Here is a 25,474-nt window from a genome sequence, read left to right as displayed (position 1 = left end):
CAGCCCATACAACAGTGCTTCCCTGTTCCAGATGACCAACAGCCTACATGCATGCATTGGTTTACACTTGCTCCTGCTGCTGCCCTAAGTATGGTGGAGTTTTGCTTTGAGAATTTGAAAGCTAGGGAAGGGGCTGCTAGAAACCCAGCCCAGAGGCCATCAGAGCTGATGCTCCCTTAGGGAGGCTTCTCCTCAACAGAAATGATCCTGGGAGGTTGAAATGGCACAGGAAGACAGGATGCTTGCTGCTGAAGTTCTCACTGTGCCAAAGTCAAGGTGGGGTATAAAATGTGAATTTCAAATGCAAAATTACACAGGATGTTTTATAACCTTAAGAACGAACTCTGAAAAATATTACTGGATTCTCTGCTCCTTGTACCAACCCCTTTAATGATACAAGTGAAACCTGGTCTATCTGAAACGATGTGAGGGGTCAGAGTGGCAGAATGGCCCCAAGGGACACAATCTCTGAGAATAACACCTCTAAATGGCCTAATCAGGAAATTTTTCTCACTGTCATCAGCATAAAGAACACCAAAAAACATTTTTTTTTCAAATGGAAATCTACCTAGAAACATCCACACATCTCAGTCATCAACACTCAAAGACAAGTGGGGATTATGGCTAAACTTTATTTCTTGCATGGACAAAAAAGTAAAAAGGATTAAGAAAATGAAACCATGGCAACAAACCATAGGCATCACAAACCCTGCCAAATCTTTGCCTTGTTCAACTAGGCCAAGAACAGCTCTAACACAATTACATTTCACCAGATGCTGCCACAACACCACTGGGATACAGTGAACTCACTGTTAGCTGAAGCCAAAACCAAATTGTTTGCATCTGATGTGTATTTCATATTACTGTTTCCCCATGCCTGTTTGAAAACTGACTTGATGTAACAACCTCTAGTTGCACATTTCAAAGGGTAGCAGCATGAATTTTTACAATACATTCCTCAGCAGGGAGGAATTGCAGCAGTAACTGTAAGAAAATGTTCTCCTGTACAATAAACCAAAAGCTTTGTGAACACAAAATGACAATTTTCATTAAAAGGTGCCTGTTATTTTTGGTATTTCCAGTTACATAAAGGATAAATATATTCAGACAACTGGCCATGGCCTTTTCCTGGCAACTCCAGCTTCAGTTTTCTCTAAGCAAGGGTGAGTTTCATATTTTTCCAGAAGAGACAAACAGGAATGCCTCATTAAATTGTTCCCTTAGATTTTTAATTCAGTACCACACAACACTTCTATATTGAGCTCAACACAATAGTAATAAAAGTCACTATTCTGAAGTCAAATGATGTCTCTTTCATCCAAGACCTTGTTTTGGTTCCTCTTCCTCTGAGCTGAGCATTTAACCTCCAGCCTTTCCCCCAGTTCTCAACCAGGGCAATTTTGCCCCGCAGGAAACATTAGGCAATGTCTGGGAACATTTTTGCTGCAACTGGAGAGTTCAATTGGTATTTAGTGACTGAGAATCCAGGACTTTTGCCAAACATATACAATACACAGGACAGCTCTGCACGGTGAAAAATTACCTAGTTTCTCATGTCCACAGTGCCGAGGTTGAGCAACCCAACAATAAGTTCACCAACCCATTTTTAATTTTAAAAAGAAAAAAATGCCTTTTTTTCATAAGGGTATCTTCAATGACTCTTTATTTATCAGGTTATAAATAGCAATCTCCTAAACCTTACTGTCAACACCCCCCAATCTACTTCTGCACTACCTTCCACCTTGACTGAATAAATAATGATGGTCTCTGCTCAGTGTTCTGCAGCAGCTCGCCCACTGGACAATCCCCACTGTGACTGGCACCCTGTAGGTATCAGGAATCCTTCTCTTCCTCCTAAGGAGCTCAGACTGACTGTGATGAGAATGGGGAAGAAAGCCATGGACCCTTGTTTCCCACAAATCTCCACATAAACAATGCTCTTTGCTAAGAAAAACTGTTCATCGATCACTGAACACTCAAATTTCTCAGGAGTGGGTGACTGCACACTGAGCTTTCTACAACCCTTCTTGGGCTTCTGGGTTGTAGGGAAGCTGGCAAGGGCTGAAGGAATTCACACTGCAGCAGAGGATCAGTGTTGACCTTGGGAATTTAGATTGATGCATTTAAACCTGTCTCAGTGTACCTCAACTGGTCAGATTCAAAATCCCCAGGGAAGACAGAAAGCAACATACATGTGAACTTGACAATGTATTTGTTATATGGCAGGGGGAGAGCTATAATACAATATAAACTACATGGCCTACCTCTTCTTTTCCTTTGTCTTTATAACTCCTAATAAATATTCATTTGGTTATGCAGAGTGAGTAGAAAGTATTTACAAGAAGCCTTTATACTAGCATTTGTCAAAACGCAACTTTCTATTCAGCCTGATTGTCTTTCCACGGGCATGACCTCTCTGCTTTTGTTGATAATTGAGAAATAAATATTGTTATCAATGGCTATGATATAGATTGAATTTGTCAACTGTTAATTGTTCATCCTAGGATGCTCTGAGGGTGGGGGGGAGTCCTGTAAATTGTTTCTCTTAAGTTGGCAGTTTTTTTCTTGGTTTTAAAATATTTTAAAATATTAAAACCAAATCAAAGTATTAACCTGCTGTTGCAACAGAAAGATGGCTATGAAAACTTTCTCTGATCAAAAAGGAGAGACTATGTGTCAGGCTCAAATATCCCATGTGTTTGAGAATATCTGCAAAATGATGATTACGATTTGTCATGAGCTGCATGAGAGAGAAGGCATTAATTTTATCTTCACTCTCCTAGGTGAGGCATAAACAGTTCCACTGCAGAATAACACTGAGAAACACTGAGAAAGTCTTTCGCTTTGTCTCAGATAAATCTTTCTGGTGCTGATGAAAACAGATAGGCATTTCAATCTATGTTTATTTATTTATTTATTTTCAATCTATGTTTATAACTAGGTATTCTGTCAGGTTTCAGCATAGTGAACATGTACCTGTTGAAAAAGCAATATTATGCCTGTGGTTAGGCAACAACTGTCCTGAGAGTTAATATAGTGTCATAGTTAAGATCTCAGCTCTGAGGCCAGGCACCGTTGTTCAACAGCTGTAATCACAGCACTCAGGAGACTGAGGCAGGAGGATCACAAGTTTGAAACCAGCCTGGGGTACAATGCAAGACCCTGTTCAAAAAAAAAATCTGGGTATGATGACTCACACTTGTTTACAAGTGGGAGGTTAAATAGAAGGATATCTCTCCAAGGTCAGCCTGGACAAAAATGGGAGACCCTATCTGAAAAATAACTAAAGCATAAAGGGCTGGGGGGTGTGGCCCAAGTGGTAAAGCACTTGCCTAGGGATCATGAGATCCAGAATTCAAACCCTACTACCATCAAAAAAAAAAAAAAATCTCAGCTCTGCTGCCAGATTGTCTGAGCATGAATATAGTCCTACCATTTACTAGCTATGACTTCTCTCAACCATCTTCCCTCCTATTTAAAATAAGAATAAGAACAGGACTTATCATGGGTCGTGGTGGGCTCTAAGTGTGTAAATCCACATAAAACGGGGCTGGTATATAATCAGCTCTCAGCAAACGCTAGCTACTGTGTTTCATTGTGTTATGCATGGGTGATATCTGGTTTTTCTTTTGTTTTGTTTTGCAGTATTGGGGGTGGAACCCAGGACCTTGGCCATACTAGGCAGGTGCCCTACTGCTGAACTCTACACTGAGCTCAGTGGCAATATCCATTTTTTAATTTCTCTTTAATGAAAAACGGTCCTAGTTATATTGCACACACTAATTGTAAAAAGAAAAATAAGCAGAAAACCCAAGGAGACATAAATAAAGAAAGTAGAAGTCCCGCTACCCCTTAAAAATAACCACAGCTCAGAGTCTGGGGTAGCTCTTTTCACCTTTGAATTAACATGCTCACTTACAGACACATGCATGCAAATAACATGAGTTAATCTTTTACTTTAAGTTTTCTGGCCTTAGTTCCCTCTCCTTCAAATGTATGAGCATATTCATCTTAAGCATTTAATGTTTATGTTTAGCTTTGTAATCCACATGGGCATTTTTGTGTGGGTATTATGAAATAAGAATGTAATTCTCAGCCAGGCATGGTCGTGGGCACCTGTAGTCTCTGCTGCCCAGGAGGCTGAGGTGGGAGGAAATCATCCAATTGCAAAGTGTGGGTCCAGCCCGGGCAACATACCAAAACTCATCTGTTAAAAAACAAAAAAGAGGAGAGGGAGGGGAGAAATAGGGAGAAGGAAAAAATGTAATTCTCCCCTAAATGGTGCTCCACTTGTCTTCACACTAACTCCTGGTATTTCTTCCTTCTCTCATGGACTTGAAATACAAAATTTATCATATAAGAATGGGTTTATTTCCAGCCCATCTTCTTGTCCATTCATCTATCTGGCAAAATTTATCATCTATCTGTCCATGTGCTTCTGTGTCAGGATCACACTGCTCTAATTTCAGTAGCTTTATTATATATTTTAATATTTACTTATAGCAGACTCTTAGCTCTTCTTAGCAAACTGGTAGTTATTTCTAATTTCATGGATAATGGAATTTCCTGAGGCTACAGATTCAAGAAAAAAGAAATAAAAGAGTCACTAAGAGTCATGTGCCCAGAGGATTGCATAAATGAGCCTTTATCAGTAAGAATAGGGTCTTATTCCTGCCAACAGTACCTGAAAAAGGTTTTTAAAATATTAAGCCCTTAAGTAGGTATTTGGTGTTTCCCATGGCTGTGCGATAAGTAACATTCATTGCTTTACCTGTGATTTGACACTTGGGCATTTAATCCTGGTTTCTAGTAACAGTAGTTAGAGAGAAAGTAAAGTTGAACTAAAATTTATACATATATAAATTTTATATAAAATTTCCTAGTTATGAAGACAACATGCATGAAACATGCTTTCTTTTTTTACTGTAAAATCTTAAGAAAGGCTTCTCACTGGTTCCATAAAGGTAGCATGAGTCTATTTCTTTCCCATGACAGGACTCAAAGCTAACACTTCTCCACAATACTGAAGTCACTCAGAGAGAATGCTTTTTCTGTTCTTTTGTATCACATTCTTATCGATTTAAAGCCTGGCTTAACTATAGACACTAAATGCTCACTAATAATGAAAATAAGGTAAATACCATCTTGACTAAATAATAGACCTGGTAGTACAAGTCTGAGAAAACTTCGTATTTACTTTTAAAATGCTACGAGCAGCATGTCTGCAACCACATTTGACCAACAGAGGAAAGTAATCATTAGAAGAAACGTATCAACATTGATTTCAATGAACCACATGGTAATGATAAATGGAAAGTAGTTGTGTAAGCAAATGTAAAAATAAAGTTGTAAGAAATAGAAATGCAACCAGAAAGAACACTACTGCTTCTGGGCATGGGGCGCTAACTGGTACTGGACTTGCCCGAGTGCAACAAACAATAAGACACTAGAGAAGATATATGAAATGATTGTTTTCTGACATTGAACAACAGACAAAGCAGAGCTATAAACTGGAGAGAAGTGAAATAAGGCAAGGCCTATAACCGCCCAGCTTTCGTCCTGCAGCTACTTTACAGACTGTGACTGGGGGTGGGGGGTGAGGGGTGACTCAAGCCGAATTGCTAAGCAGAGGAGACAGAGGTCAGACTCAGAGAGGCACAGGCAGCTGGAGTGTGCAGGATACTAGAGACAAGTAAGCTAGAAAAGCAAGAATTAAAAATCTGCATAAGGAACTTCTAGCATCTTGGACACATTGACAGAGAGAAACTCTGTGAGACCAGGCAAAGAGCATCTATGAGAGAATTATAAAATGAACAACCCCACAGTTCACGGAGATCTGTGAGATGTTCAAGTTCTGGCCAGAAAGAGCAGAGAAGTCTTGGAAGTATACAAAAGCGCTGCATTGGGCTGGTGGAGTGGCTCAAGTGGTAGGGTGATAATTAGCAAGCACGAAGCCCTGAGTTCAAACCCCAGTGTCACCAAAAAACAAACAAAAAAAGTGCTACATTATTGAAGTGATGTAGTATTACTTGAAGGCACACTAATGAACTGAAGATGATGTATACCTTAAATCTTACAGCAGCCATTAAAAAATAAAACAGTTTTATTAGCCAATAAGGGGGGGGGGGTAAAATGAGATATTGAGATATGCTCAATTAATCCAAAAAGTCAAGCACAGAAGAAAAAAGAAAATCAAATGGGGCTATAGAAAGTAAGTAACAAGACATAAGATTTAAATTTAACCATGTCAATAATTATATTAAATGAATATGGACTAAGCACTAAGCATTCTAATTATAAAACAGAGATTGAGGAAGTAGCTCAAGTGGTAGACCATTTGCAAGTACAAGGTCCTGGGTTCAGTCCCCAATACCACTGCCAAAAAAAAAAAAAGAAGGAAGGAGTGAGAGATGGAGGGAGGGATCTACTTTATACATACGAAGAAAGGATAAAAGGAAAAGGATGACTCGTGAAAATTTTATTAAGGAAAGCAAAATGTTATGCTGGAAAATATTTACTTAATGCAAAGAAACCAGCAAAGGAGGAGTAGAAGGATAGAAAAGATGATACATATCAGAAACAAAATGTAAAATGGTATGTGCACATTTCACATTCATTTTGAAAGGTAGTTTTGCTAGATGGGAGATTCTTGCTTGAAACTGTTTTTCTTTTAGCACTTTGAATGTTATCCCACCACCTTATAACAAATTAGACGTGAGTACGTTAAATAATTAAATGGAAAGGCAGTTGTACCAGTTTGGATTTAACTAAAAACAAGGTCCAACTGTATGCTATCTACCAAAGACATACTTTACATCCAAAGATAAAAATAAGGCTGAGGCAGGAGAATCATAAGTTCAAAGCCAGCCATGACTATGTCAAAAAACCCTATCTCAAAAAAAAAAAAAGATAAAAATAAATTGAAAGTAAAAGCAAAACCATAAGAAAGCTAGCATCGCTAGAGTAATATTAGATACAACAGATTTGAAACATTTAACATTCTTAAAAATGTTATTAGAGCCGGGTGCTGGTGGCTCACACCTGTAATCCTCTCAGGAGGCAGAAATCAGGAGGATCTTGGTTTGAAGAAAGTTCAAGCAAATAGTTTGTGAGACCCTATCTTGAAAAACCCATCACAAAAGTAGGGCTGGTGGAGCGGCTCAAGGTGTAGGCCCTAGTTCAAGCCCCAGTACCACAAAACAAATGTTATTAGAGATAGAGAGGAATATTTTATCATGCTAAGAGATTTAGCCTATCGGGAAAATATGCTTATAAACATATACACACTCATGGCAGAGCTTCCAAAATACAAGAAGAAAAAAAACTTACAGAATTGAAAGGAGACTAACCACTCAACAATGTTGGAGATCTTACAACTACATTTTCAATAATAGAATAGTAGACATGATAGCAAGGAAATAAGAGACTTCAACAGCACAATAGCCAAAGTATTGCTAACAGACCTGTGTAGACCACTGCTCAGCAACACAATACACAGGAATTTCACCAGGAGAGCCCATTGCTAAGTAATAACAAAAGTATCAATGTATTTTAAATAAGTAAAGTTATACAAAGTATGCTACACAACCAAAATGGAGAGAATTTAGACATTGGTAATGGAAACTCACAAGTATGTGCAAATCAAACAACATATTCCTAAACAACTGAGTCAAAACAGGTATCATAGGGAATATTTTAAAAACACTTGGATACTGAGGAGTGAAGAAGATGGAAATACACCACATACATACGAAGTCAGTATAATGAAACCCACCACACACTGGAAGGGGAAGAAAGAGAGGGGAATGGAAATACCATGGAGGGGGACTTGCTCAAAGTCCATTGTGTGCATCCACAGTATTATCACATGGGTGATCACATGGGTGATAACATGAATGTATGATAAATCAAAAAAATTTAAATACTTTGAGATTAATGAAAGTGAAGACACAGTTTACCAAAATTTATAAAATGCATCTAACATAGTGCTTAGAGGGAAAGTTATAAATTTAAACACCAAATTTTAAAAAGAAAATCTCAACTCAAAGACTAAACCTTTGACTCAAAGATGCTGTAGAAAAAAAGCAAATTAAGCCTAAAGTTAGCAGAAAGAAAGCTATAATAAAAATTACATCAGAGATTAATAAAACAGAGAACCAAAAAAACAGTAGAGAATAAGATAAAAAGCTAGAGGTTTTTTTTGACTAATTAATGAAATTCCTAGACTCACCAAACAAAAAGGAAAAAAGAAATGAAATTACTGCACTCAAAAATGAGAGGCTATTACTACTGACTCTACTAATGAAAAATACTATGAAGAATTCACACTATGAAAAACAAATTTAGAGGATTTTTTTCTATATCAGTTGAGATGATCATGAGTTTTTTATTCTGTTGCAATTATGTATTAAATTAATTGGATTTTCAGATATTAAAATACTTTTGCATTTCTTTACTCACAGAAGTTATGAAAATCCTAAGACATATACAAAAGGGGCTTATAGAACTAATAAGTAATATTGATAAGATCATATGATCCAATTTAGTTGATTTTCACAACTAGGAAATAAGGAGTAAAAAATGGGTTCAGTTTTTTCTGCATGGAGATACCCAGTTTTGTACTGGAAGAGCTTGATGGATTAAAGACTGCCAATGCTGATGGCTAGTTACCAGGTGGGACAAATGGAACACTTGTACCTCCATGGCAGTGTAATACATTTGTTGTGAGGCGGGGAGAAAGATCGGCATTCCTTATAAAACACATTTACCATATGTCTCAGCAATCCCACTCGGATCTTTACTCAAAAGTGAAAACATCCACACAAAGACTTTTTTATGAATGATACTTATGTCAGTTTTATTCACAAAAGTCAAGACTTGCAAACAAACCAAAAGTGCATCCAAGTGTGGTACATTCATGCCATGGAATGTGAATCCACAATAAAAACTTAACAATGTGGTAAATGCTGAACAAAAGAAGCCAGACACTCACTGAACACTGTCAGAGGGTTGGAAAGTGTTTGCTGGACTCCTGGACAGGAGATGCAATTGATTGAAAAGACACATGAACTTTGGAGGAATGAAACTGTCCTACGTGTTGATTTTAGTGGTCATTGTACAGATGGATTTATTTGTCACAATGTTTCATAGCCCACACTTATTATAAATGCCTTTTATTATATGTAGATTAACTTCAAAATATTTATTCTAAAAAGACAATGTGTGTATATTTAAAGAATATTAAAATAATTTTAATTATTTAAATAGAGCAGCAAGTTAGTCTCAAAATAATTTTAGGACTTCTCTTTTTCTTTAGTGCTGAACACCCCTACTTGGCAGTGTAGTGGAACACATTTTTATAATTGTGAGTACTTTGGTCCTTTAAAGGGCTTCTAACCTTTGGGTTTGAGCCTTAGTTAAGAAACTCTTAACTCTTAACTCTTAACTAGTTAAGAGTTTCTAGTTAGTATGTTCTAACTAGAAAATACCTTCTTGAATTCTGAAACAAAGAAAATACTAACTTCCAAATTTTTCACTGCCAAAGAGATTGTGGCTAAGAGTTCTCCCCATTTGACGGAGGAAAAAAGGATGCCTCACCTATCCCTCTGCTTTCTGTGTAGTCTGCAAAGAGTCACAGAGAAAAAGAAGGAAGGACACTGTCCTGTTGAGTCACTTACAGATAAAAAGGTATCCTTCAGCAACTACACATGAACAATTAAGTTAATTACCCCTAAGATAGTGACCTTTTTATAAATAACACATATGTGAGGTATATGTAGGAACATATATTTACATATGAAAGATACGTTTCCTTGGAATAGAGATTTTTAATGCCACCTTCATAGCTGGTATGTCGACTTAAATCTGGATGATGGCTTTAAATTTCATATTGGATGGCTTTAAAGCAAAAATAACAAGAAAATTTCATCTAGGACCCCACAGTCAGAACATGGAATTGAAAGGGCCTATAGCTGGGAGCCAGTGGCTCACACCTGTAATCCTAGCTACCCAGGAAGCAGAGATCAGGAGACTCGTGGTTTAAAGCCAACCTGGGCAAATAGTTCGCAAGACCCTATCTTGAAAAACCCTTCACAAAAATAGGGCTGGTGGAGTGGCTCAAGGTGAAGGCCCTGAATTCAAGCTCCAGTACTGAAAAAAAAAAAAAAAAAGGTGGCCTGTAGAGCTGATTCAGGAAATGAGTAAACAAAAAAGTAAAATAAATCTGCCAGAACCGCCCCTCCCCCACTGGCGTGTGTGTGTGTGTGTGTGTGTGTGTGTGTGTGTGTGTGTGTGTGTGTTATTTATATCATTTGAGAAGTAATACCAAAAGGAATTTTGGAACATCCAGAGTAAAGGAACAGCCACAGAAATGATAAATGCCTAGGTAAATATAGTAGACTCTTCTCCCAAGTTCTTTAAAATATGTTAGATAGTTGAAAGCAAAACTCATGACATCATCTGAGGAGTTTTTTGATGTGCATATGTAATATGCAAGACAGTATAACACAAGGAAGAGGGCAAAGGACATATAGAGTAATGAGGTTTCCACATTCCTATTAAAATGGTAAAATATTAATTCTTAGTAAGCTATGAAAAGTTAAGTATGCATGTTGTAAGCCCTAAAGCTGCTGTTTGAAAGAGAAAGGATTTTTAAAAACTGTATACAGAGATTCAGGCACTGGTGGCACACACCTATAATCCTAGCTACTCAGGAGGCAGAGACCAGAAGGATTGTGGTTAGAAGACAGCCCAGACAAATAGTTCATAAGACACTATCTCAAGAAACTCTTCACAAAAATAGGTTTTATGGAGTGGCTTAAGGTGAAGTTCAAACCCCAGTACCACTAAAAAAAAAAAAAAAAACTATACACAGAGAAATGGCCAAAAAGAAATAAATTTATTATTTATTTCTTTGCAATACTGGGATTTGAACTCAGGGCCTATGCTTGAGCTTGTTAGGCAGATGCTGTACCACTTGAGCCACACCCCCAGCTCAAGAAATAATAAATTTAAATGGAATAGTAGAAAATATTAAAATAATCCCAAAGAAGTCAGGATAGAGGGAAAACAGCATAAACAGGAGGGAATAAGCAAATAATAAAATGGCGTGCCTAAATCCTAGCATATCTATAGCTTCATTACATAAAAATGGTCTAGACACACTAATTTAAAGACAGAGATTGTCAAAAATTTTTAAAAATGAACCAGGTGTATGTTGTTTGCAAGAAACTCAGTTTAGGATTGGAGATGTGGCTCAATAGTAGAGCATTTGCCTAAGTATGCAAGAGGCCCTGATCCCTAACACTGAGAGGTGAGAAGAAACTCAATGCAAACATAATGATGAATGATTTAAGTAGGTTAAAGCTAAAAGGATGAAAAAGATACATCATTCAAACCTTATTCAAAGAAAACTTGAGTAGCACGTTAACATCACAGTAGACCTCAGAACAAAAAAGTTATTAAGGATATTCATAATCATAAAAGTGCCAATTCTCCAAGAAGACATAGTAATTCTAATCCTGCAACAGAACTTCACTTAAAACATGAAGTGAGAACTAATGGGACTGAAAAGAGACAGGCAAAACCACAATTGTAGCTAAAGACCTCAGCACTCCTCTCTCTAACAGAACTAGCACACAGAGCATTATCAAGAAAGTAGGGTTGGAGGCAGGGTGCAAAAGGTAGAGTTCCTGCCTAACAAGTGCAAAGCCCTGAGTTCAAACCCCAGTACCACACACACAAATAAAAATAAAAAAGAAAAGAAAATAGGACTTAGTTTTAGGGTTTTGATCTTAAATGACATCCAAGGGTTTGGTTGCCAGTTTATGGCATTATTGGGAGGTGGTGGAACCTTTAGGAGGTAGGGCCTATGGAAGGAAGTTAAGTCAAGTGTGCCCTTGAAGGAGATATTGAGACCTCACCCTTCCTCCCTCTCTCTTTGCTTCTTAGATACAATGAGGTAGGTGTTTTCCTCCACCACCCAATCCCCACTATGTTGCTCTGCCTTACCATGGGCCCAAAGACAAGAGAGCCAACCAACCATAAATTGAAATTTCTGAAACCTTGAGTCAAAACAAATCTTTCCTCATTATAAGTTGTTGACTCAGGTATTTTGTCAAAGTGACAGAAAGCTAACTAACATACTGAGCAACACTACCAACCAAAGGGATCTAATGGATATTTATAGAGCACTCCAAGCTCTATAAAAAGCAACAGTAGCAAAATACAATTATTTTCAGGTGCATGTGTAATATTAGTGAAGACAAAGCATGTGAGTCATAAAACAGTAACAATCTTGAAATTATTTAAATCAAACAAGGTATAGTCTCTACATACAATGAAATTAAGTTAGAGCTCAATAAGAGAAAGATAAGAAAATGCCCAAATGCTCAGAAATAAAGCAACAAACCTGTAAGTCATTCCTGGGTCAAGAGGAAGTCCCAAGGGAAATTATAAATTATTTTCAATTGAATGAAAATATATCAAAATGTATGTGATATACCTAAAGCAATGATGAAAAAGAAATCTATACAGTCAACTGCTTGTATTAGAAAAGGAGAAAGGTCTCAGGCTTCTACTTCAGGAATCTAAAAAAGGACCCAGATAAACCTAACACAAGGAGAAGGAAGAAAACACATATCACAGAACAAATCATCAAAACTGAAAACAGGAAAAGAAAATAACAAAAAGTCAATGTTGGTTCTTGAGAAGGATCAATAAAATTCTGAAAGTTCTAGAAAGACTGACAGAGAAAAAGAGCAGACACAAATTGCCAAAACCAGGAATGAAGGAGTGGCCATCACTACAGAGCCCACAGACACTGACGGAGTAACAAGGGAATACTATCAGCAACATGGAACATAAATTTAGTGAGGCAGGAGGAAGGGGTGACAGAGGGGCATGAGGGGGCTCTGGGAATAACGGACTTGCTCACTTTCATGATAATGGTGATGGCGTCACAGATGTAGGCATGTATCATGTAATCAAATCATACAATTTCAATGCATAATTTATTGTACAAAAAGCACACATCAATAAAGCTATTTAAAAAGACCTTTTGGAGGTGATTAGAACTTCATTTCATCCATTACCCACTGTTACAACAACCTTCTCCCCTGCGCACATATTATCATTCCTCCAACAGCGAGTCTCTCAAGTCACAATAACTATCCCTACCAAATATTTCTGGTATGTGTAATGAAATGTTACAATTTTTCTATCCACTCTGCCTCATCCTCTATATACTGAATCATAAAACCAACAGATTTTAGTGTCTATTGCTGCCCAATTGACATGAGTAGAGAATATTCTTTAATCATCTAGTGTCATCAATTCTAGCACAGTGAGATTATTCAGAAGTCCACTCACCGGTAGACTTCCTGTAAGTACATGAATCAAAAGCTGACTTGACTCTGGAGAGAATATACTACCTTCATTAGTGCTCCAGAACTGCGCGTGAACGATCCCAGAGGGATGGCGAAACCTAGGTGAAGTTCATTCAATGCCCAGCACTGTCCACAATGAAACAGCCACAATCTTGGAGCACGTTATCACGGGTGACTACAGCACAGAACTCTCTCGGGCTCCTGAACCTGAGCACCACAAGATCTGTCTCTTCAGTGTCAGTTGTGAAGCAGCAATATGCAGTTTACCGCCCCTAACAGCCCAGCACTACCCCGTTACATATACTGACCAACGCTACGCCAGCCCATCTGCCACGGGCAGTGATGCTGGTGCCAGGCGGCTGGGAGATGGGAGGTGGGGAGGGTGGGGGTGGATGGATGGGAGCCATGATTCACTATTCCTATCTGTGTTTGGTACAATCTACCCTGAAGTGTCCCCCTCCTGGCTAACCACTTTCCCCTTTCCCTTCTCTCCTGTCTTGTCTTCTCTCTCTCTCCTCTCTCTCTCTCTCTCTCTCTCTCTCTCTCTCTCACACACACACTCTCTCACTCTCTCACTGAATATTTCCCCTCATGCTCTCCACCTCCCATTCCTTCACTAAATGGAAATACGAATGCCTGCCTAAAACTAAACAACAACAACAACAACATATGATACACACCAGTGCAATGCCTGGTCTAGAAAAGGAGCTCAAAAAAATGTGAATTCACTTCACTTTCACTACTTCTCTCCGAGACCCAAGCAGGAATAAAGAAGAAAACATGCTGGGAGCTGGTGGCTCACACCTGTAATCCTAGCTACTCAGGAGGCAGAGATCAGGAAGATGGTGGTTCAAACCAGCCCAGGCAAATAGTTCATGAGACCCTATCTTGAAAAAAACCCACCACAAAAAAAGGGCAGGTGGAGTGGCTCAAGGTGTAGGTTTTGACTTCAAACCCCAGTACTGGAAAAAAAAAAAGAGGAGGAGAAACCATGCTGGAGTGGGAATGATGAAATAAAGAGAAATCAGCCCAAAGGCCTGTTTTCTCTTCTCACAACATGGATTGTGTTCAGAATGATTACCTTAGCTTAACTCCGTTCTTCAGTGATACACAGACTCAGGTGGGAGGCTCACCTGAGCGGCCTGGCTCCTAAGACACACCCTCCTCACTGCTTCACAGCAACACTCACTAGGTGGGCATTCACTGGAGACCTGGCTAGGCAGCTGACCCCTTTCCTTGCTACCATCCACCTTTTTTTTTTTGGTGCACTGGAGTTTGAACCCAGGGCTTCACGCTCACAAAACAGCTTGAGCCACACCTCTAGTCTATTTTACTGGGTTTATTTTGGAGACGGGATCTTGTGAACTATTTGCCCCAGCTGACATCCAGGAGTGGAATTTCTAGGTCAAATGGTGGTGCTATATAAACCTTTAGAAGAACTGCCTGACTCTTTCTCATATGGCCTCCATTTTACATTCCCACTAACAGTCTGCAAGAAATCTGATTTCCCCACATCCCTGCTAACCCTTGTTACCTGATGTGTTCATGGCCATCCTTGGATGTGAAGATCATTGTGGTTTGATTTATATCTTCTCTCAAATACTGTTCAGCAGGGAGTAACCCCTGTTATGATCTTTTGCTCATTTTTAAAGTTATTTATCTTTTTTGCTATTGAGTGGTAATAGTTCTTTGTATATTCTAGATAAAATCTCTTACCAGAGATGTAATTTGCAAAACTTTATTGCATTTTATGGGGGTCTTTTCACTTTATTGACAGTGTCCTTTGAAGTACAAAAGTTTTAAATTTTATTGATGTATGACTTATCTATTTTTCTTTGATTGTGCTTTTGATGTCTAAGGGTTCGTTGCTTATAAGTATCATCTCTATATTTTCTTTTAAGAGGTTCACACTTTGGGTCCTTACATTTAGTATCGCTCTATTTTGAGTTACTTTTGGATACGGTGTGAGTTCAACCTCGTTCTTTCCCATGTGTCTATTCAGTTTCCAGGTCCTGCTCATTGAAAAGACTAGTGTTTCCTCATTGCATGACTGTGGCTCACTTGTTAAAAATTAATTGGTCAGGCTAGGCACAGTGGTTCAAACCTGTAATCTCAGCTACTCAAGAGGCAGAGACAGGAGGATTGCAGTTCGAGGCCAGCCCAGGCAAAAGTTAGCATATGACACTATCTGAAAAATAAGCTTAAGAGCTCAGGCTGGGAGTGTGGTTCAAGTGATAGAGCACCTAATTAGCAAGTGTGAGAACCTGAATTCATAGAGACTAGAAAGAGAGAGAGAGAGAGAGAGAGAGAGAGAGAAGCTAGGTGTGGTGATGAACACCTATAATCCCAGGTGTTCAGGAGGCGGAGGTAGGAGAATTGAAGTTGAAGGCCAGCCCCGGCAAAAAGTGGAAGATCTTATCTGAAAAACAAACTAAAAGCAAAGGGCTGGGGATGGAGGAGCTCAAGTGGCGGAGCACTCGCCTAGCAAGCATGAAGTCCTGAGTTCAGTCACCAATACCACAAAGGAAAAATCAGATGACCATAAGTTCAAGGATGAAATATAGAGAGACTGCTAGTGACCTGGACAGTTTTTATGAAATGATGGGAGTGAGTCATGGCAGAACAGAGAGAAGTTGAAAATAAAAAGTAAAAAGCAGTTCTTTGGCCCAAAGATGCAGTGTCCAGCCCAACTCAGCCCCTGTGGGATTGGTTGAAGGTAGAGTTGCACGTGAATTTGGGGTTCTCTGTCTCCTGCTCACTCCTGCCCTCCTCACTTCCCTACATGTGTCTCTTAAGAGACCCTCTGTCTATCTCCAGGGAAGAATCTGAGATTGGAGTGGCGCTAGGACAGATTGGCATGGCACCTGGAGCTGGATCCCTGGCTGGCAGGCCACCAGTGAGGAACCTCACACCTAGAAGCAGGTGGGGCACAGACTGATCCTGGAATGCAGTAACAGATCAACTGCTGAAATCTTCACAGTTGCTAGGGTCACAGGCTTTTTCCATGGGCCACCAAGTAGCTGGAATTAGAGGTGTGCACAGCCCAGAATTTTAGGAAATGTTAATCTGTAGGTGGAGAATAGTCAAAGGGGAGGACTCAGCTCTGAGCTGAATCTTAGCAGGAGCAGAATGTTGGAGGAAGCTGAATTATCAGCCTTGTCAGGCCTCTGATGAAGATCACAGCCTAATAGGAGAGGAGTGGGACTTAAGACTCAAGACAGGAATATCTGGATAGATTCAGTTAAGAACCCAGCATCTAGGGCTGAAGGCATGGCTCAAATAGTAGAGCACCTGCCTAGCAAGCACAAGCCTCTGAGTTCCAACCCCAGTACTACCCCCACCCCCGAAAACAACAAAAAACCTTGAACCTATTGGGCTGCAGTACTTGTCCATTTCTTTTTGTTAAAATATAGCATCTGCCCCTTGCTTAAAGATTTTGCAGAAGCTGGGCAGTGGTGGCTCACACCTGTAATCCTAGCTACTCTAGAGGCAGAGATCAGGAGAAATGCTGTATTGAAGCCAAGCCCCAGGCAAACAGTTAGCAAGACCCTGTCTTGAAAAAGCCCAACACAAAACAGGGCTGGCAGAGTGGCTCAAGTGGTAGAATACCCGCCTAACAAGTGTGAGGCCCTGAGTTCAAGCCCCAGTACTGCCAAAAAAATAAAAAAGAATTTTGCAAAGGTCTCAAATGAGGCAGGTGTTTGCAATCAGACAGTACCACCACCCTCAGGATCACCCTCACTTCCTTTCCTGGCAACCAGACCAGTAATAGGGATTGATCCCCAACATAGCCCAGATGAGGGGGCCCTGGGCATGCTGGGTGGGGGGAGCCTGCATGCCAGATGAGCTGGGCAGTAGCTGGGAGAATCTGCATGAAAGGGAATCCCAAGGGCTCTGGATCACAGCTGCTGAACCGACAGCTACATGAGCAGAGCTTACGACTTGAGAGCCCCGTCCTGTGATCCAGCTCCTAACAGACTGGCAGGCAGTAAGACACCATGAAGATGGTTCCAGGAAGCTTAGCAAAGCAGGCAAGGGCCGCCCTGAATGAGCAGACATCACACAAGAGCGGAAGACCCACAAGCTACGTTCCACCTAAGGGCCCAGAAGATCCTTGTTTACCAAACTGATGAAGACAGGGCTGCAGAGAGGAGCCCTGGAATGTGGTGACTGTCCCTTATAGCCAGGGCTGAAGAAAGGAGTTCCCTGATGTAGCAACAAGGGTCACGATATTCCACAGTGATGAAGCCCAGGTGGCCGCCCTTAGGCATGAGACCCAGGCAGGTCTCTACAAGCGTGGAATGTAGCTTGGGGAGCCCCACTCACAAAGCACCAAGCAACAAGAGGCTCATAGGAGACTGGGTTTTCTTAAATCATTTTTAAAATCAAAAAAATATCCTGGGAGCTGCCCCAGTACGAGTCATAATGCCTTGCCCAGTTTCTAGACCTGAGCCTAAACTCAGGTCCATAATATACCTAAAGTGACCATGAGGCCAACAGTTGCAGGAGCATGGCGATGGCCCAGAAATGACCCCCCATCCTATCTAAAGAGTTACGGTTCTCCGCATGCTGGAGAAAGGGAAAACCTAGACTTCTGTTTGTCTTTGTTTGAGATCTTCTGGTCTGGCTGTGTAGCCCACATTGGCCTGGAACTCATGATCATCCTGCCCCAGCCTCCCAAGTGCTGGGATTACAGGGTGCACCAGCATGCCTGGCCCAGAACATCTACAGTTTTTGAGGAGTGTTGACTAGAGTCTGAGTTGACACTGATGCCTGGGAGTCTAAGGCACCAGCACCATGCCTTCTCAGCTAAGCTGGGAGATGGGGCCATGTAGTCCAACTCACAGCAGGTGACCTGGTCCACAGACCCACCCAGTGACTATTTTCCCAGGCCCCACATGCACAACAAAACTGGCTTTCTCTTTAGCTGGCAGACCCCTCCCTGTAAGGCCAGAGCCATGGCAGTGGGAAGGTCAAGGGGAATCCTTCAAAGTGGCTTTCTTCCTTGGGAAAGATAATAAATCCAAAACGGTCCCTTAAAAATCAGTGCCACCCACAAAGCCTTTGAGAATAAAAGTCTAGTGTTCTCCGCCATGGCCTGTGTCATCTACAAAAGCCAGATGGACCCCGGCAGATGACAGGAGCCTGGGCACAGCAGGCTTAATGAAGCCAGGTAGCATCTTTGCTAGAGCACATTGATACCACTTCCTGCACACAGGATGCGACTACCAATGTGGTCAAATCATGGAGCCATTCTTGATGTTGCTTGGTCTCTCACACCCCCTCCAAACAAATTCCATCGACCTCATATTCAAAATATAATCAGACTGATTCTCACTATGTAACACAGGCTGGCCTCAAACTCACCATCCTCCTGCCTCAGCCTTCCAAGGGCAGGGATTACAGCATGTACCACCATGCCCCGCTCGCAGAGATTTTCTTTAACTGGCTTTAAAATAGCCTATGACTCATTTTCTCTATGTCCAAAACCAGCACCGTACACATAAAAATCCTGAGAAATAGAAAATCACAGTAAATTGGATTGTGTGTTCCATAGGACCAGGGAGTGGTATTTGAATGCTTTTTTTTTTGCACAGCAAAGCAAAGAACAGGGTAAAGAGAATCCTGTAGAATAGCTGGGCACAGTGGTTCACATCTGTAGTCCCAGCTACTTGGAAGGTGGAGATCAGAAGGACTGTGGTTCAAGGCCAGGCTTGGACCATCTCAATAAAAGAAACTTGGTGCACCCCTGTCTTCCTAGCTATGTGAAAGGTATAGTTAGGAGTTGTGGTTAGTGGCTGGCCCCAGGCAAAAAACAAGACCCTATCTGAAAAATAGCTTAAAGCAAAAAGGGCTGGATGTATGGCTCAAGTGGTAAAGCACTTGCCTAGTAAGTGGAAGGAAGAGTTCAAATACCAATATTGAGAGAGAGAGAGACAGAGAGAGAGAGAGAGAGAGAGAGAGAGAATGATTATGAATTGAAAATATTTGCAAACCATATACCTGATGAGGGGCCAATATCCAAAATATATGAGGAATTCAATCCAATAAGGAAACAAAAACCTGACTAAAAATGGGCAAAAGATCTGAAGAGACACTTCTCAAAAGAAGACATCTAAGTGGTTCACAAACACATGAAAAAAATGTTCGGCATCACTAATCACCAGGGAGATGCAAATCAAAACCACAAGGAGATAAAATTTCACTCATGTTAGAATGGCTACTATCAACGACATCAAGTGCTGGCAGGGATGTGGAGAAAGGAAAGTGTCACACACTGTTGGTGGGAATGTAAATCAGTACAGCCACTATGGAAAGAGGGTGGATGGTCCTTAAAATATTAAAGATAAAACTACCAATATGACCCAGCAATCCACTCGTGGGTATTTATTGGAAGGAAATGAAATCAGTATCTCGAAGAGACATCCATACTCCACGTGCACTGCAGCACTACTCACAAAAGCAAGACATAGATGGGTGAAGGGATGATGAAAACGTGCCTGTGTGTACACACAATAAAACAGTATTCGGATGTGAAAAGGAATTAAATTCTATTATTTGTGACAACATGAATGAACCTAGAGGACGTTCTGTTAAGTGAAATAAGCCAGGCACAGAAAGATAAATACTGAGTGATTTGACTCAGTGTCAATAAAAAAATGTTGATCTCCCAGAAGAAGAGGGTGGAACAGTGGTTATCAGAGGCTGAGGTGCTTGGTGGGGAAATGGGGCAGTGTTAGTTAGTCAAAGGATACAAAATTCCAGATGGACAGGAAGAATAAGTTCACAAGGTCTGCAACTATACTTGCTGACAATGTATTGTAGTCTTGAAAATGCAGAGTGGATGTTAAGGGTTTTCACCGTAAAAATAACTGTGGTCATTAAGACACTTGTTAATGAGCTAGAGCTAATGACTGCACAATGCGTGTATCAAAACATCAGGTTGTATATGACAAATACACACATTTTTTGTCTGTCAATTTAACATCAATTAACACCAAGAGCTATGCAACACCTTTTCCACGACAATGGTGATGACTTTACATTCTTGGAATTCCCTTCCTCACCAAAGACCCAAGTTGTCTAGTCAGAGGATCCAATAGGCCCATGATAAGTGGATTATTTCAGTAATGTTTTGCACAAGGAACAGAGCAACGTGGGCATTTGTGGGAAAATTTAAAAGGTGCCTCAAGCTGATTGTTTTTGCTTAATAAGAATTTCTAGATTCTTTCAGCTGAAACAACTGTGCATTCCCATCTACATTTAAATTCTTGGAGTTCAAAACAGAAAACAAAAGCAGGGTTGGAAGGGAGCAGAACCCTGTTGGGGCAGCTCGGGAAGATGGTGGGGGGGGACTTGGCTCAGGAGGGGCAGTTCTCCAGTACTTAGCACCCAGGATGCAGCAGTTCCTGAGAGTGTGTCAGTTATCCCAGAGCGCCACCCCTGGATCTCTCCCACAGGTGCTTGGCCTTCTGCTCTTTTCCATCATGTGATGAAGCAGCACGAGGCCCTCACCAGATGTGGCTGTGCAGTCTCGAACTTCTCAGCCTTCAGATGAGAACTAAACAAACCTCTCTTTCTTATAAACTATCCAGCCTCAGATATTCAGTGATAGCAACAGAAAATGGATTAAGACAGTGGGCAGACTGGGCAGGGTTTGAAAGGGAAAACTGTTAATTTAGTCTACTAAATCTTTGAATGTTTCATAAATGGTGTTGATAGTGAAAGCAGAAAAAATTGGGGGCAGGGTTGAAAGGGAAAATTAAAGAAAGTGAAATGAAATCAAAGTACCTAAGCGAGGATCACCAACAAGATTTAACAGCCTGCTGGCAACCATGCTGAAATGCTTTATTGTAATGATCACCTCTTCAGAGTAAAAGCCCTGTTTAGGTTGATAATTTTACACAGTTGTTTACATAGATGACTTCTATGAAGATATTATAGAATATGGGACAAAATCTTGGTTTTTAAAGAAAGCTTCTGGATAGCTCTTTAGAAATGAAGAATCTTTTTCTGTGTGTTTGATATTTATTATTTATTTCTTTTTTTGAAACAAGGTCTCATTATGTAGCCTAGGCTGGTCTCAAACTCACCTTCCTCCTGCTTCAGCCTCCCAAGTACTGGGATTACAAGTGTGCACCACCATGCCTGGCAAAAATGAATCTTTTGATAGAAACAGTTCAGAGTCAACTTGCTCTCTTCCAAATAGGCAGAGCTGTATTATCCACCAATCTATTTTTAAAATGAATTTAGGATTACAAATAGCAAGCATGTGCCTTCTGCCCTAACTGCTTACCTGGGCACCAGAAATCTGGATCCCAGTTCTTCTCCTTTTGTGCTGCAGGATGCCCGTTTTCTTCTCGAGAGGTGAAGCCCTTGGATATGGAGGGTGAATGCCCCACTCTCCAGGGAGGATCACCACTGCTCAGAGACACAGGGCCTCCTGGGGGCCAGGCCTGGCCTCTCACAGCCTTCCGGTCCTCACCTTCCTCCTTGGAGTCTGTGTTCCTGGAGCTCAGACACCTCATCCGAGACACAGAGCTCACCTCCTTCATTCTCATCATGCGGTCAGAGTCCGCCCTCCTCGGAGGGGCTGCCAGCCTCTCTTGTAAACTCTCACTTTGGAAGGGCTTCGGAACCTTTTTTCTGGGCCTGCCACACTTGAGGTCCTTTCTATAAAATGGAATAAAGTGGACCTGAAGGGTGGCTTTGCCCCCACATCCTTTTCCTCAAAGGACCTGGCCTTTCTGGGTCTGGGCTGAGGCTCAGGGCTCGTAGCTTGCTTGGCAGGGACCCTATCCACATCTGAGGGCTCAGAAATCTGGGGTGCCCTTTCCCCTACAAACAGGGGGCTTTGGGTCCAGCCGCACTTTCTCCTGCTATAGAAGGCATCAGTGGTCACTGGGGGAATACCTGATGGTTCTGGGCTAGGCAGTGACTGTTCCATGAGTGACTCAGGGCTGCAGGCATTTGCATCAGGCTCAGGTGGTTGGCTCTGTCCTGCTTTCTTGGCACCCGGCAGGAGGGACTCCACAGCCACCTCAATGCCCAGGATCCTCTCGGCCCTCGCCTGCAGGGATTCGCTTGGGGGGATTTCCATTGCATTCCTTCCTCCCAAAGCCTCCTCGAGCTCAGTGACATTCTGCTTGTGTCCTGTTGTGAGCCCCACAGAGCGCAGGTCTGGTGCTGAGAGGCCTTGGGTTTTGTTAGTAAGCGACAGTGCGACCACTGTGCCCATCTCTTCACCACTATCTACCTCCAGAGGGACCACTCTGCTCAGTGGCACAGAGCCTAAAGCTTCTGTGAGTTCAGTGAATTCCCAGCTTTCCAGAGGCTCCCTTGGTTCAGCCAGAGAGGATGGAGTTGCTGGTTTTGTGGCCATGGTTCTTTTCACAGGACCTGGACTGACCACTAGCTCATACATCCCATTCACAACCTCCTGCTTCCGCTGCTGCTGCTCTGCCATCACACTTTCAGTTACCCACTGGAAGGGGTCACCTCTGCTGTCTTTCACCTGCGAGGCACCAGGGGACAGAGGACCATCATGCTGGCAAGGCTTTGGCTCCTCACTCCAGCTCTCAGACTTACTTTTAACTCTTCCCACCTGAAACCCAGGGTCCTCTGGCACTGACACCCTTGGCTGCTGCTCGGTTCTCCTTTCCTGGCTGCTTTCATGGTAGCCCCGGGGCCTTGGTCTACAGTCAGCCCAGTCTTCAGGCTGCTGATCTGTCTCACTATCCTCACTGCTGCTGCTGCTGCTGCTGCTGCTGCTCCTGCTACTATTATGGCTTTCTTCCTCTTCTTGAAGCTCCTTGTTGAAACTTTCTAACTGGCTTATCAGATCCCAGGGCCGACGACTAACTGGTTTCAGGAGAAACTGACCAAATAGTTGTTTGCTATTGCATGGCCCAGCTGTAGGCTCTCCTTTCACCACCTCCGGCTTGGGTGGAGAGTGGTCCCCATCTAGGCAGGGCTGACCTGAGCCCGCTTTTGGTACAGATGCCTGATTTCTAGATGAGGAAGTCCTAGAAAAAGCGCTGTTGCTGGATGGGCTGAGGGACATTTGACCCCTGAGGTTAGGAGCTTCTGGCTTCTGTGTTTGGTCACTGTCTGCTAATGTTGGGTGGAGGGAAGCTTCAGAGGCAGTGGGGTCTAAACATTTTGGGGTCAGTGCTACGTTCCTAGGCCCTTCTGGCTTTGCAGCCGGGAGGTGTTGCGGGCTTTTGGATTCTTCAGGGAAACTGGTTTGGGTTTGCTGGTCCCTGTACAGGTGGCCTGGCCACGGGCCAGAATACTTGAGTTCTCTGTTTTGCAAGGTGGGTGAATCTGAGGTCATTTGTTTGCTTGTCTTCCTCCGGTTCCCCCAGATCTTGTTTTGGGAATGCCATGTTTCCTGTTAGAGCCTGCAGCTCCAGGTCAGTGGAAGACATGCTCAACAGACTTTGTTCTTGCAGAGCTATGCCCTTATCAAGCCCAGGCTTTCTCGCACCACTCGGTTTTAGGTCATTGTTATTCCTATCTATACCTGGCAGATGTGCTTCTGACTTAACTGGGATGGAAACCAAACAAAATATGGTCTCGTTCACTTTTTTCTTGGAACTTTTCTTGGTCTGAATCCCAGTTTCAAACTTTCTGAGCTTTGTTTGGCTTTCACAGGTACTCTGGCCCTGTGGGTGTGGGGAGGGAGCTTGGGCCCCTGGGTGTCCGTGCTGGTCACCTCTCCTGTCAGCCTGTGGTCCTCTCATGACACAGTGGTCTCTTTGGTCAAGGAAGACTCCATTTTCTCCGTCTGTGGGGAGCTGGCTCCAAAGCCACCGAGGACTGGGGTCAGCAGAAGCCAGGCCCTGCTCGGCACCTGATGTGGGTATCAGGCCCTGTGGATGTCGAAGGGCATCATCAAGTCTCATTTTCCCATGAGCTGACTCTTGGGCAGTGACAGGAGAAGAATTATATGGCCTGTCATCATGCTTCGTTTCTTCACAGAACCCTGGGGGCTGAGCTAGTTTAATGTGTCGTATCCGAGGATCATCAAAGGGGATGTACTGAACAGAGCCTTCATAGGCAGTGATGGGGTGGGAGTATCGGGGAGCCCCTTGAGGAGATCGTAGGCTTGTACTGTATTCGTTCCCAGTTCCAACTGGGCCAGAAGGAAGTGGACACCCTGATTCCACCTCCTCAGTCAGGTGCTGCTGCTGACTATGGTTGCCACTCACATCTCTGGGCACTGGATCTTCCAGGTAGGGGTTTGGGATGTGCTGGGGGGGCGACCTGTATGAGGGTGGAGGCACATAAACTGGAGGCTCCAAGCCAGAGTCTGACATTACACGCTCATGCCTGGAGTCACTACTTTTTGTCAGATAGGACCCTTGTCGGTCTGTGTGCTGGCTGTCCTGAAAGTCACTATTTTCCCCTCCCCTGGACGGATGGTGAGAGCCATAAGAAGGAGGCTTGACAGGTCTCCCGAACTTCGGCCGGGGAAATGCAGCCTTTTCAGGGTTCCTTGTGGCTTCCACATATGGTGCACAATTTGGAGGATATAGTGGCATTTTAGGGACACCTGGTAAATGGCCATCATTTAAAGGAATGGGAATTTCCATGCAAGCCAGGCTTTCAGGGGAAAGAACTCGAGGCAACTACCGGGATTTCTTTTTGTTCTGAGAAATCAGTAAATTCTCTCCTTGAACAAATGGGTACAGATCTTGAAACAGTCTCTTTCCATCACCCTCAGACATCTGTCTCCCTAATTTCCTTGACTGGTTCCCGCTTTCAAGGTTTACGTTGTGCCACTTGGCAGGACCTGACATCCTCAGCTCTTCTTCCCAAACTGCCTTCTTCATCACATGCTCTGTCCTTCCTCCAACTTCCCATGGACCCTCCCTCATGTGGACGGGCAGACTGTGGGCTTGAGCCATTCCTCTGACCTCCACGTCTTCCCGGTCCCTCAGACCCAGCAAGCTAGTGACCTCCTGTCCTCTTCTCCTGTGGGTGTGGTCGGTTCTGATCTGGGGCTGTGAGAACCATGGTAAGGTGGGTTGACTGTAAAACCTACAAAACAAACAGAGGAACACAGATGTTAGAGACAGAATCTG

At 42.3% G+C, this 25,474-nt stretch overlaps 1 pseudogene; it reads right to left on the bottom strand.

Annotated features, from left to right (window-relative positions):
* LOC141417475 (junctional cadherin 5-associated protein-like) overlaps positions 1 to 25,474 on the bottom strand; it is a 91,296-nt pseudogene that overhangs the window by 38,203 nt on the left and 27,619 nt on the right.

This window comes from Castor canadensis, chromosome 15, assembly GCF_047511655.1.
Source record: "Castor canadensis chromosome 15, mCasCan1.hap1v2, whole genome shotgun sequence".
NCBI lineage: Eukaryota > Metazoa > Chordata > Mammalia > Rodentia > Castoridae > Castor > Castor canadensis.
The sequence above is the reverse complement of the archived record's forward strand: the minus strand, read 5'-3'. Positions and strand labels throughout refer to the sequence as shown.